The following is a 14,879-nucleotide window of genomic DNA, read 5'->3' as shown; positions in this document are numbered from 1 at the left end:
TCCAGTAACAATTACTCATTGTTTACCTCCATGCCACTCAACCAATTCCATATCCACATTGGAACTGTCCCTTTTAATTCACGAGCAATAAACTTTACTCCAGCCTCAACCAATTACTCACACATCCCAAAGGGAGACAAGCTGATTCTTCTTGGCGACTTCAATGCTCGAGCTGGGAAGGATGCAAACCTTTGGAAAGGCATGTTAAGCAGGGAAGATGTGGGGAAAACAAATGCCAACGGAGTTCTCCTGACAAAATGTTTAGAACATGACCTGGTCATCACGAACACCCTGTTCCACCAAGCAGACAGGCAGAGGACCCCATGCACCCCCTCCCCCCCTCCAAGCACTGGCACCTAATAGACTATATCATTGTCCGAGCAAGGGACCACAAGATGTCCACATCACCCACACCATGATCGGAACAGACTGCTGGATTGACCACCGGCTAATCCGTTTTACCATCTTCATCACCTTGACCCCAAACCGGCAGAAAAAACTCTGCCACAGGAAACTCAATATCGCTGCATTCAAAAGACCCCGAGAAGAAAGAGCTACTCAGCCGGAGCCTCACAGCTAACCTGGCGACGACCAACGTGCCAGAGCCGCAGAATGCCCACAGTGCCTGGTCTGCCTTAAAAGCCACCATAGCCAACACCTGTGAGGAGACGCTCGGGCTCCCGACCAGGAAACACCCAAGATTGGTTCGACAAGAATGATCAGGAGGTCCAGAATCTCCTGGACTGCAAACGCAACGCGTTCCTGAACTGGCAGCTCCACCAAAACCCAAGTGAGAAGAATGAAGCTTACAGGCAACTAAAGGTTGAGGTGCAACAGAGGACTTGCGGCCTAAAGAACAGATGGTGGGTGAAAACAGCGCAGGAGACTCAGCAACTCGTCAATAACCACAATGTGCGCGGCTCCTTCAGCGTAATTACAACCATCTACAGTCTGACTACCCAGGGACCCACCCCACTGAGAGCCGAAAATGGAGAGGTGCTCATCAAAGTCAGAGAGGCAGCTAACACCCACTGGAGAGAGCACTTTGAGGACCTCCTCAACCAAGACACGCCTTTGATTCAAGTGCCCTCGACACCATCCCACAACACGCTTCCCACCACCATCTCACCCATGGGGGCAGCACGGTAGCATTGTGGACAACACAATTGCTCCACAGCTCCAGGGTCCCAAGTTCGATTCCGGCTTGGGTCACTGTCTATGCGGAGTCTGCACATCCTCCCCTTGTGTGCGTGGGTTTCCTCCGGGTGCTCCGGTTTCCTCCCACAGTCCAAAGATGTGCAGGTTAGGTGGATTAGCCATGATAAATTGCCCTTAGTGTCCAAAATTGCCCTTGGTGTTGGGTGGGGTTACTGGGTTATGGGGATCGGGTGGAGGTGTTGACCTTGGGTAGGGTGCTCTTTCCAAGAGCCGGTGCAGTCTTGATGGGCCGAATGGCCTCCTTCTGCACTGTAAATTCTATGTTTAATCTATGTTAATCTCAGAGCAATCCCAGCTCACCGTCAGGTCAAAAAAGCCATCCAACAGCTGAAAAACAAGGCCTCTGGCACAGAGGGACTCCCCGTAGGAGTTGGTGATATCTCTCCAGGGATTTGAGGTATCTGCTGTACATTGTCCATGTTTCTGATGAACTCAGGAGGGCAGGGACCACGGCTGCTCTGTAAACCTGGAGCTTGGTGCTGGATTTGAGGTCTCTGTCTTCAAACGCTCTGTTCGTCAGGCATCCGAGACTGCACTGGCGCATTGGAGCCGATGCTGGATTTCATTGTCAATATCTGCTCGTGCTGAGAGCGGCATTCTTGGCAAGAATCCACAACCTCAACACCCTTGTCTGGAAGGAAGAGAACAAACCGGACGATCTCAGAGATACCTTAATTGTGACCACCTTCAAGAAAGAAGACAGGTCCAACTGCGAATATAAGAGAGGTATTTCCCTACTCTCCACTACGGGAAAGGTCATCGCGAGAATCCTCCTCAACCGCCTCCTCCCTGTAGCTGAAGAGCTCCACCGCAAGTCTCAGTGTGGCTTCCACCCATCAAGAGGTTCAATGGACATGATATTCAGAGAGCGACAAATCCAGGAAAAATGCAGGGAGCCGCATCAGCCTCTGTGCATGGCCTTCTTCGATCTTGCAAAGGCCTTCGACTCTGTCAAGCATGAGTGATTGTGGAACATTCTCAAGTTCGGGTACCCTCAGAAATTCGTCACCATTCTCTGCCTGCTCTATGATGGCATGCAAGCTGAGATCCTCACCAACAGAACCACCACAGGCCCAATACTTGTGTAAACCTGAGTCAAACAGGGCTGCGTCATCGCACCAACGTTCTTTTCCATTGTCCTCGCAGGAATACTCCACCCCATCACCATGAAGCTCCCCGCTAGAGTGGAGCGAACCTACTGGCAAGCGGGAACACCTCCTGGCCAGCACCAAGGCCACCCAACCTCTGACATCGAGCTGCAGTACACAGACGACACCTGTGTGCGCACATTCAGAGGCTGAGCTAAAAACCATCGTCGACACATTCACCAAGACATGAGAATTGGCCTCAGGCTAAACATCCGGAAAACAAAGGGGGCGAAATTCTCCCCCAACGGCGCGATGTCCGCCGACTGGCGCCAAAAACGGGGCCAATCAGACGGGCATCGCGCCGGCCCAAAGGTGCGGAATGCTCCGCATCTTTGGGGGCCGAGCCCCAACATTGAGGGGCTAGGCCGGCGCCGGAGGGATTTCCGCCCCGCCAGCTGGCGGAAATGGCGTTTGTTGCCCCGCCAGCTGGCGGAAATGGCGTTTGTTGCCCCGCCAGCTGGCGCGGAAATGCGGCGCATGCACGGGAGCGTCAGCGGCCGCCGACAGTTTCCCGCGCATGCGCAGAGTCACTTCCTCCTCCGCCATGGTGGAGACCGTGGCGGAGGCGGAAGGGAAAGAGTGCCCCCACGGCACAGGCCCGCCCGCGGATCGGTGGGCCTCGATTGCGGGCCAGGCCACCGCGGGGGCACCCCCCGGGGTCAGATCGCCCCGCGCCCCCCCCCCAGGACCCCGGAGCCCGCCCACGCCGCCTGGTCCCGCCGGTAAATACCAGCTTTGATTTACGCCGGCGGGACAGGCAATTTCTGGGCGGGACTTCGGCCCATCCGGGCCGGAGAATTGAGCGGGGGGTCCCGCCAACCGGCGCGGCCCGATTCCCGCCCCCGCCCAATCTCCAGTACCGGAGACTTCGGCGGGGGCGGAATTCACGGCGGCCAACGGCCATTCTCCGACCCGGTGGGGGGTCGGAGAATGACACCCCTGTTCTCTGCCAGCCCACTCCTGCCACACAAAACTGTCCCCCGCCCATCAAGATCCATGGCGAACCCCTGGACAATGTGGATCATTTTTTTTTAAAGTATATATTTATTAAAGTTTTTTAACACAATTTTTCTCCCTTACAAACAATAACCCCCTCGTTATATAAAAAAAAAGAGAAATCGCGCAGAGCAAGATATATACATGGCAAAATGATATATTTACACAGCTTTGTACACTGGCCCTCTCCCCAACCCTTCATGTTATCTCTTGCTCATCCACCCTCCCAGGCAGTCCCCCCTTTCCCCCCCCCCTTCCCCCTCCCAGGACGTCGTCCCGTCCCGTCCCCCCCCCAAGGTTGCTGCTGCTGCTGACCGACCTTTCTCTAACGCTCCGCGAGATAGTCTAGGAACGGTTGCCACCGCCTGTAGAACCCCTGCGCAGACCCTCTCAAGGCGAACTTAATCCTCTCCAACTTAATGAACCCAGCCATATCATTTATCCAGGCCTCCAGGCTGGGGGCTTCGCCTCCTTCCACATTAGCAAGATCCTTCGCCGGGCTACTAGGGATGCAAAGGCCAGAATACCGGCCTCTTTCGCCTCCTGCACTCCCGGTTCGTCCACTACTCCAAATATTGCTAGCTCCCAGCTTGGCTTGACCCGGACTTTCACCACCTGAGATATTGCTCCCGCCACTCCTCTCCAGAACCCCTCCAGTGCCGGGCATGACCAAAACATATGGACATGGTTCGCCGGGCTCCCTGAGCACCTTCCAGATCTGTCCTCCACCCCAAAGAACCTACTCAACCTCGCCCCTGTCAAGTGCGCTCTGTGAACCACCTTAAATTGTATCAGGCTGAGCCTGGCACACGAGGAGGAGGAATTAACCCTACCTAGGGCATCAGCCCACAGACCTTCCTCGATCTCCTCCCCCAGCTCCTCCTCCCATTTACCCTTCAACTCTTCTATCAGCGCTTCCCCCTCTTCTTTCAACTCCTGGTGTATTTCCGACACCTTGCCCTCCCCGACCCATACACCCGAGATCACCCTATCTTGAACTTCTTGTGCCGGGAGCAACGGGAATTCCCTCACCTGTCGCCTCACAAAAGCCCTCACCTGCATATATCTAAAGGCATTTCCCGGGGGTAACTCGAACATCTCCTCCAGTGCCCCTAGGCTCGCAAACGTCCCGTCGATGAACAGGTCCCCCATTCTTCCAATCCCCGCCCGATGCCAGCTCTAGAACCGCCCGTCCATCTTCCCCGGGACAAACCGGTGGTTACCCCTGATCGGGGACCACACCGATGCTCCCATTGCACCCCGGTGCCGTCTCCACTGGCCCCAGATCCTTAGCGTTGCCGCCACCACCGGGTTCGTGGTATACTTTGTCGGCGAGAGCGGCAGCGGTGTCGTCACCAACGCCCCAGGCTCGTTCCTTTACAGGACGCCATCTCCATCCTCTTCCATGCTGCCCCCTCTCCATAACCCACTTGCGGATCATCGCCACATTTGCTGCCCAGTAGTAGCTCCCCAGGTTTGGCAGCGCCAACCCTCCTCGGTCCCTACTGCGTTCCAGGAACCCCCTCCTTACTCTCGGGGTCTTATTCGGCCACACAAACCCCATAATACTCCTGCCTACTCTCTTAAAAAAGGCCTTAGTGATCACGATGGGAAGGCACTGAAACACAAACAGAAACCTCAAAAGGACCACCATTTTGACCGACTGCACTCTACCCGCCAGCGAGAGCGGTAGCATGTCCCATCTTTTGAAATCCTCCTCCATTTGCTCCACCAACCTTGTCAGATTCAGTTTAGGTAGGGTCCCCCAACTCCTGGCTATCTGGATCCCCAGATACCGAAAGCTCCCCTCCGCCCTCCTCAGCGGTAGGTCCCCTATCCCTCTTTCTTGGTCCCCCGCCTGTAATACAAAGAGCTCACTCTTCCCTACATTGAGCTGATAGCCCGAAAACTCCCCAAACACCCTTAGAGTCTGCATGACCTCCACCAGCCCCTCCATTTGGATCCGCCACGTACAGCAACAGGTCATCCGCATATAGCGACACCCGATGCTCTTCTCCCCCTCAGACCACCCCCCTCCATTTATTAGACTCCCTCAATGACATGGCCAATGGTTCGATCGCCAATGCGAACAACAGGGGGGACAGGGGGCACCCCTGCCTCGTCCCTCGGTACAGTCGAAAGTACTCCGACCTCCGCCGGTTCGTCACTACACTCGCCATCGGGGCTCTGTAAAGGAGCTTAACCCAACTGATAAACCCTCCCCCGAACCCAAACCTACGCAGCACCTCCCAGAGGTACTCCCACTCGACTCGGTCAAAGGCCTTCTCCGCATCCATAGCTGCCACTATCTCCGCCTCTCCCTCCTCTGATGGCATCATTATCACGTTTAAGAGCCGCCGCACATTGGTGTTTAGTTGCCTGCCCTTTACAAATCCCGTCTGGTCCTCGTGGATTACCCCCGGGACACAGTCCTCGATCACTTTTGCCAGCAACTTTGCATCCACATTGAGGAGCGAGATCGGCCTGTACGATCCACATTGCAGTGGGTCCTTGTCCCGCTTTAGGATCAAAGAAATTGTCGCTTCCGACATTGTCGGGGGCAGGGTCCCCTCCTCTCTTGCCTCATTAAAGGTCCTCACCAGTAGCGGGGCCAACAGGTCTATGTACTTCCTGTAGAACTCCACCGGGAATCCGTCCGGTCCCGGGGCCTTCCCCGCCTGCATGCTCCCCAAACCCTTGCTCAGCTCCTCCAACCCAATTGGTGCCCCCAAACCAGCCACTTCTTGCTCCTCCACCCTCGGGAATCTCAGTTGATCTAGAAATCGTCTCATCCCCTCTTCCCCCGCTGGGGGCTGGGATCTGTACAGCTCTTCCTAAAAGGCCTTAAATACCTCGTTTATTTTCGTCGCACTCCGAACCGTGGCTCCCCTTCCATCTTTGACTCCCCTATTTCCCTCGCAGCCATCCTCTTACGGAGCTGGTGTGCCAGCATCCGACTGGCCTTTTCCCCATACTCGTAGATTGCCCCCTGCGCTTTCCTCCACTGTGCCTCCGCCTTCCCTGTGGTCAGCAGGTCAAACTCCGTCTGGAGCCGTCGTCTTTCCCCAAGTAATCTTTCCTGTGGGGCCTCTGCGTATCTCCTGTCCACTCTCAAAATCTCCCCCACTATCCTCTCCCTTTCCATACCCTCTGTCTTCTCCCTATGAGCCCTGATGGAGATTAGCTCTCCCCTGATCACCGCCTCCCATACCACCCCCACCCGCACCTCCCCGTTGTCGTTGGCCTCCAAGTACCTTTCGATACACCCCCTCACCTTCCCACACACCACCTCACCTTCCCACACACCACCTCGTCCGCCAGCAGTCCCACATCCAGCCGCCACAACGGGCACTGGTCCCTCTCCTCTCCCAGCTCCAGTTCAACCCAGTGCGGGGCATGGTCCGAAACGGCTATGGCCGAATACTCTGTCCCCTCCACCCTCGGGATGAGGGCCCTACCCAGAACAAAGAAATCTATCCGGGAGTAGGCTTTGTGTACATGGGAGAAGAAAGAAAATTCCCTGACCTGCAACCTTGCAAACCGCCATGGGTCCACACCCCCCATCTGATCCATAAACTCCCTAAGTACTTTGGCCGCCGCCGGCCTCTTTCCAGTCCTTGATTTGGAGAGGTCCAGTGCTGGATCCAACACTGTATTGAAGTCCCCTCCCATTATCAGGCCTCCTATCTCCAGGTCCGGAATGCGCCCCAACATGCGCTTCATGAATCCTGCATCATCCCAGTTCGGGACGTATACGTTTACCAACACCACCCACGTACCTTGCAGCCTACCGCTCACCATTACATATCGCCCTCCATTGTCCGCTACAATAGTCTTGGCCTCAAATGACACCCGCTTTCCCACCAATATTGCCACCCCTCTATTCTTCGCGTCCAGTCCCGAGTGGAATACCTGTCCTACCCATCCCTTTCTTAACCTGACCTGGTCCGCCACCTTCAGGTGTGTCTCTTGGAGCATGACCACGTCCGCCTTCAGTCCCTTTAAGTGCGTGAACACTCGAGCCCTCTTCACCGGCCCATTCAGGCCCCTCACAATCCACGTTATCAGCCGGATTTCCGCCCCCCCCCCCTGCCGACTAGCCATCTCCTTTTCTGGGCCAGTCCCGTGTCCACGCCTCCCTCACCCTCCAGTCCCCCAGACCACCTCTTCTGTGTCCCATTCCTTTTCGGCCAGTGCAGCAGCAACCCTTTTCCCCCCCTTCCCCCCCCACTAGACCCCTGTCTAGCTTTTTTGCTCCCCACCCATGTCACTCCCGTAAGTCAGTTGACGCCTGCTGACCCCGGCTTCCCCCGCCGTCCCATTGACCTCCCCGTGTGGGAGTCTCCCAATCAATATGCATTCCTTCGTTCCCCCTCCCGCCTTTCTTCCCGCGCGCGGGAAAAAACCCCGCTCTTTCCAAAGCCTGCTCCGCCCCCTCTGGCGCAGCTCCTGTCGCGGCCTTGTCTCTCTCTCCCCCAGCCCACGTAACATTCCCTGCGCGTGATTGACCCCCTATATACAACCATCACACATCAAACCTCAAACATCCCCCCCACCCTCACAAACCCTCAGTTAGAGTCCAACTTTTCGGCTTGTACAAAGGTCCACGCCTCTTCAGGCGTTTCAAAGTAATAGTGTTGGCCCTTGTATGTGACCCACAGTCGCGCTGGCTGCAGCATTCCGAATTTCACTTCTTTCCGGTACAACGCCGCTTTGGCCCGGTTGAAACCCGCTCTCCGCTTTGCAACCTCCGTGCTCCAGTCCGGGTATATTCGGATCTTTGCATTGTCCCACTTACTGCTCCGCTCCTTCTTGGCCCATCTCAGGACCCACTCTCTGTCCGTGAACCGGTGGAACCTCACCACCATCGCCCCTGGCGGCTCATTTGCCTGGGGCTTCTTCGCCAGCACCTGATGTGCCCCGTCCAACTCCAGCGGCCTCGAAGGGGCCTTCGTGCCCATCATCGCCTCGAGCATCGTGCTCGCGTATGCCCCGGCATCGGCCCCCTCCACTCCCTCAGGGAGACCCAGGATTCGCAAATTCTTTCTCCTCGACCTGTTCTCCAGGTCTTTGAGTCTTCCCGCCCACCTCTTGTGTAGCGCTTCGTTCTGCTCCACTCTCACCACCAGGCCCACGAGCTCGTCCTCCTTCTGACTGACTCTTTTCTGTACCTCCTGGATCTTAACTTCGTGGGCCTTCTGGGTGATCCCGAGTCCTTCAATTGCCGAAAGCATAGGTGCCAACATCTCCTTGCGCATCTCCTCGCGCTGCTCCTCGAAGCAGCGCTTGATGAACTCCTGCAGCTCCCCTTTGTCCCTGGCCGCCGCCATTTTGTTTTCTTTCCCTCGCTTGCCCCGTTGCTCCTTTGGCCGTTACACTTCTGGTCCTTTTCATAGAAGTTGAAGGGGGAGCTCTCTCTTCCCTTCCCCATGGGTTGCGTCGAAAAAAAGTTCCGTTGGGGCTCCTCTAACGAGCCTGAAAGTCCGTGGTAGCGGGAGCTGCCGAATCGTGCGGCTTAGCTCCGCATAGCCGCAATCGGAAGCCACAATGTGGATCATTAACCATACCTCAGAAACCTCCTCTCAGCACGAGCAGATATTGACAATGAAATCCAGCATCGGCTCCAATGCGCCAGTGCAGTCTTCGGATGCCTGAGGAACAGAGTGTTCGAAGACAGACTACCAATCCAGCACCAAGCTCAAGATTTACAGAGCAGCCTAGGTCCCCACCCTCCTGTATGGATCAGAAACATGGACAATGTACAGCAGATACCTCAAATGGCTGGAGATGTCACCAGTGTTGCTTACCTCAAAATCCTGTAAATCCGCTGGCAAGATAGGCCGACTGACGTGAGCATCCTCTCCCAGGCCAATCGAGCACTGGTCATGCTCGATCAGCTGTGATGGGCAGGCCACATTGCCTGCAGCCTCCTGAACAAGTGTTCTACTCTGGGTTCCACAATGACAAGCGATCACTAGGAGTGCAAAGGAACGCTACAAGGACACTCTGAAAGACTCCCTAAATAAATGTGACCACCATCACAAATGGGAATCACTTGTCTTAGAACACACAAACTGGAGAAGAAGTATCCGCGATGGCACCAATCACCTCAAGCATCACAGGGTGAAGTTCAGAGAGAAGGCGTAAAGAGCGGAAAGAGACGCAGAATCCAGTGTCCCACCCATGGGCGTGGAATGCCCTGCCTGCAACAGTAGTGGACTTGCCAACACTAAGGGCATTCAAATGGTCATTGGATAGACATATGGACGATAAGGGAATAGTGAAGATGGGAGATGGGCTTTAAAGTTATTTCACAGGTCGGCGCAACATTGAGGGCCGAAGGGCCTGTACTGCGCTGTAATCTATTCTATGCCATCAAATACCACCTGCAAACCTGTGGCAGAGTCTGCAGATCCAGGATTGGACTATTCAACCACTGCAAAACCACCTCCTCGGAGTGGAAGCAAGTCATCCAAGACCCTGAGGAACTGCCAAGAAGGCGAAAACGACTCATAAGCCTGTTGTGTGGCAGTGTATCAAATACCTTTTGGTCGTCCCTGTACAGCACATCTACAGCATTTCCCTCATCAACCCTCTCTGTTACCTCATGAACAAGCTCCAGTTAAACACATTTCCCTTAAGAAATGCTTTGTGTTTTGCCCATTCTCCCCATGTCTGCGTGGGTCTCACCCCCCACAAACCAAAGATGTGCAGGTTAGGTGGATTGTCCTTTAATTAGAAAAAAAAGAACTGGGCACTTAAAATTTTTAAAAATGCATTGTGCTTTTCTTAATTAATCTACATTCATCCATAAGGCAAAGTATGGAATTATTTTATTTTATTAGCAGAGGCATATAATTTAAGAGCAGGGAGGTTATGCAGAAATTTATAAATCATTAATTAGGTCATTACTTGGGAGGACGGCACAGTGGATAGTACTACTGCCTATGGCGCTGAGGACCCAAGTTCCATCCCGGCCCCGGCTCACTGTCTGTGTGGAGTTTGAACATTCTTCCCGTGTTTGCGTGGGTCTCACTCCCACAACTCAAAGATGTGCAGGCTAGGTGGATTGGCCACGCTAAATTGCCCCTTAATTGGAAAAAAAAAAAAATTGGGAATTGTAAATATATATTTTTTAAAGGCCATCACTTGAGTATTGTGCAGTTCTGGTCCACTCATTACAGGAATAGTGTAATTGCATTAGAGAGGGTACAGAGGAGACTTACAAGGATGTTGCTAGGACTAGAAAATTGCAGCTATGAGGAAAGATTGGATAAGCTAGCGTTGTTCTCCTCAGAACAGAGGCTGAGGGGAGATTTCAGATGTACAGAATAATTAGGGGTCTGGATAGAGTGGATGGGAAGGACCTGTTTCCTTTAGCAGAGAGAACAGTAACTTGGGGGGCATAGATTTAGTGATTAAAGGAGAGATGAGGAAAACCTTTGTCACCCTGAGAATGGTGGGGGTTTGTGACTGACTGCCTGAAAGGGTAGCAGAGGCAGAAACCCTCAACCCATATAAAAGATCTCTGGATGTGCATCTCAAGTGTTGAAACTTGCAGGGCTATTGACCAAATGCTGAAAAGTGGAATTTGGCTGGGTGGCTTGTACTTCGGCCGCAAAGACACGATGGACCAAATGGCCTCCTTCTGTGTCATAAATCTTCTATGATTCTATGTGACTATTAAATTGTCTCAAATAATTGTTTCTAGAAGTTTCCACCGCACTGAAATTAACTGATTATCCTGTAGTTGCTGGGCTTATCCTTGCACCTTATTTTCCTTTATTCGTTCGCAGGATGGGTCACTGGCTGGGTCAGCATTTGCTGCCCATTCCTGAGGGCATTTAAGAGTCAACCACATTGCTGTGGGTCTGGAGTCACATGTAGGCCAGACCAGGTAAGGATGGCAGATTCCCTTCCCTCAAGGACATTAGTGACCATGGTTTCATGGTTGTTATTAAAATTTTAATTGCATTTTTAAAAATTGAATTCAAATTCCACCATCTGCCCTGGGGGGATTTGATGTCCCCAAAGCTTTACTCTAGGTCTCTGGATTATTGGTCCAGTGACAATACCATTACATTACTGCCTCCTTGAACAATGGTGTAATGGTTGCAATTCTCCAATCCTCTAGCACCACCCCTGAAGCCAAGACTGAAACATTATAGCCAATGTCTCCACAATTTCCACACGCAGTATCCTTGGGTGCACCTCATCCTGTTCTGGTGCCTTACTTACCTTAAATACAGGTAACCTATCCAATACCACCTTTTCAATTTTAAACTCTTGTGGTGTCTGAATTGCCCATGGACTCAGTAGCAATCTTCCTTGGTAATGGCAAATGCAAAATATTAATTTAATACCTCTGCCTCCATGTCTAAATCCCATTTTTGGTCCATCATCGTGATTGGGTGATAAGATTTGTAGCTGCGGGGGGGGGGGGGGGGGGGCAGCACGGTGGCACAGTGGTTAGCACTGCTGCCTCACGGCACTGAGGTCCCAGGTTTGATCCCGGCTCTGGGTCACTGTTCGTGTGGAGTTTGCATATTCTCCCCGTGTTTGCGTAGGTTTCGCTCCCACAACCCAAAGATGTGGATTGGCCACGCTAAATTGCCCCCTAATTGGAAAAAATAAATTGGGTACTCTTAAATGTATAAAAAATAAATAAATTTGCTGCTGCATTTCCCCAGTTGAATGCATGCTAGTAGTGCTTCATTGTTTGGAAAGCTCTTCGAGATGGAAAGATGGAAAGCTCTGCCAATGGATCTCGATCCCATCTGACTTCTGTGCTTTTATAATACCAATCCCACAACTGCCATGTAGGATATTTAAAGGGAACAAAATCCAAATGCTGCATTTTGGTACAATCTAAAAAAACGCAATCCGGCAGAATAAAGAGCATTCACCCATCTTCTCGGCTTTATTCCTTTCTTAGCTAACACACAATGGAATTAAGGATAAATACAGGTTAGCTAACCCCTAATACTGCTGCTGTTCGATAATCAGTCACTAAAATATGGAAGAACAACCTACGGCATTTTCTTTTCAACTTTGTTACAATCCAGGATTGTCCCTTCATCGGAGTTCCCCCAATAATGAAAGAAAACCTTGTCTGCCATTTTTCCTACTGGTGCTGATTATTTCAGAGCTGCAGACGTTCCCAACAGTATTCCAGATACCAAAAATCTATTTTGGCAGTAAATTCAGTATTTTCATTTCAAAGAATAAATGCCCACCAATCTGCAGTATAAATCTAAAACAAGAATGGAAAATGCAAATCTAATGCTGTTACACAGATGTACATCATGAGTGGTGTTTTGAAATTAATCTTCAAACATTCAGTAAATCTAATAACGAAAAATTCTATAATATTGCACAGAGATCAATGTAGCAGGGTTTAAATTAACCATTTCTGAGTTTTTAAAATGATTACGATGGATTCCCGATTCCCAGAGAGCTCAATAAAACCAAAGACTACCTTCGTAACAACTACCAAACATTTTAAAATTGCATCACATCATACATTACAATTCTCAATGTTCTCCAGGCCTTCGGTGATGTAGATAGTGTACATGTGTGATTGTGTAGTTGACCCTCGACCTGATTTTTAAAATCCCAATAAAGGATTACCTCCATGCGAGACCGCGCGAAGGATCACACAAATGCTCTGTAGAGTGTGCGAGGCGGGGGGGGGGGAGAATGAGAGTGCGGGGCCTCCGCACGGGGCCCTCCCTTCTTCCAGTAGCAGCCCTCACGCCTTCCAGCAGCAGCCGTCGGCAAGGAAACTAGTCACTACAGCGAACGCTGAATAGCGATCAGCTCCTCTTTCTTCCTCCCCCCCCCCCCACACACACACACACAAAGCCCCCCAGTGTAGCCATCTGGGATGGCCACTTCCCGATTACAAAATGGACACTTTGCAAAGATTGCAGGGAAAATGGACAATACTGAGAAAACAAGCAGGTTCAGGGTTTGTCTGTTTATTGGAGCCGCAGCTCCCAGACAAGACCAAAACTGTAGGCCTATTAGCATACTAATGCCCATCTCCGGGAACAAAAGAGTAACATTTGAGTAACCAATACTAAGGCAGACACCCCGGCCGCCGGCCAGAGGAGACCGGAACAAAGCAGGCCAGCGGCCACCCAGGACACGCCCAGCCATCAGGGCACCCACCCCTTTATTGGATGAGATCAGTATGAATGATCAAGAAACGGCCCAATTGATTGGGGCCAAGTTCAAGGCCCGCACAAAAGAGCACAAATCCACTTTGGGTTTAAGAAGGAGCCCCCAAGAGAGAATCATTCTCTTGGACCCGGCTCTCACCGAGGAGAGACCTGTCCACCAACTGCACCAGAAACAAGTAAGTCCAAGGTCAACGCACGCTACCAGACAGACGACCTTAGCTGTTATCCCGTACCAGTTCCACCCCAGCAGCCTCAGAACCGAACAACGGCCATTGTTCCTCTGACTGAGTGGCCGCCCGAAGCTAAGTATGGGCTTTAGCAGTAGTGATAGTTTAGTCTGTAGTATTTGTGCATGAGTATATTTAACTATTTGTGTAAATAAATAAGCATTTGACTTTGAACTAACTAACTGGTGTATCGAGTCTTTGATCAGTATTCGGTTTGAACCTTGTGGCGGTATCGAAAGATACCTGCCGACTCTAGAGCAAACGTAATTAGAATTAAGGAAGGTGACCATATTGACCGCCATATTCAGAGCCAACCAAAGAGAGCAACATTTACTGGCGACTCTGGGTGGGGCTCGATCTAGAAGTGGCCTAGTCACTCCGAGAGAACCCAAATTTGAATTGGAATCCAATTGGAAACAGAAAAACCACAAGTGTAAGAACGATACTGATCAAACCTTCGAGATTCGGAAGTGTGTTAATGCATGCGTACTAACAAAGATATAAGGTAAACCTGAGAGATTTTGTTGCGTAAAACTGTCGGGAGTTTTGTAGGCTGGAAAATAGCGTAAGCCATACCCGTGTTTACATCACCACTTTATCACCCCGTGTTCCAAATTCAGTAAAGAACCCAGAGATAGAGAGAAAATGGCAATGAAGGCAATGGAACGCCTTATGAACCCCCAAGAATTTGAGGTCGCAGCGACCAGTAGAGTAGGACAGTGTCCGGCATGGGAAGAAGAGATCAGAAAATATCTCAAAGGGAAAGGATGTCCCCTTTGGAGTGAATTCTGCACCAATGATGAAACAGGTCTCGGGAGTATAGGACATACTTGGTGGGAGAACCCGTCAGAGATCCACAAGAAGAGCTTAGGGAAAGCTCGCAAGCCGATGGCAATCGTGTCCTGCTTGGCACAATTGCGAGGCACAGAGGAGGTCATTACGACGTTCCGTAGAGAGATTGAGGAGAGAGACAGAAATAGTGAGGCAAATTTGAGAAGGAGAATAAGGAGTTAAGAGAACAGTTAGCAGCAAGGGTCAGAGAGGTGGATGATGCCAAGAGGGCACACCAGTCTTGTCTCGCCCATTTGAGTAGTTTTCAGACCCAG

This window comes from Scyliorhinus torazame, chromosome 17, assembly GCF_047496885.1.
Source record: "Scyliorhinus torazame isolate Kashiwa2021f chromosome 17, sScyTor2.1, whole genome shotgun sequence".
Classification (NCBI taxonomy): domain Eukaryota; kingdom Metazoa; phylum Chordata; class Chondrichthyes; order Carcharhiniformes; family Scyliorhinidae; genus Scyliorhinus; species Scyliorhinus torazame.
The sequence above is the reverse complement of the archived record's forward strand: the minus strand, read 5'-3'. Positions refer to the sequence as shown.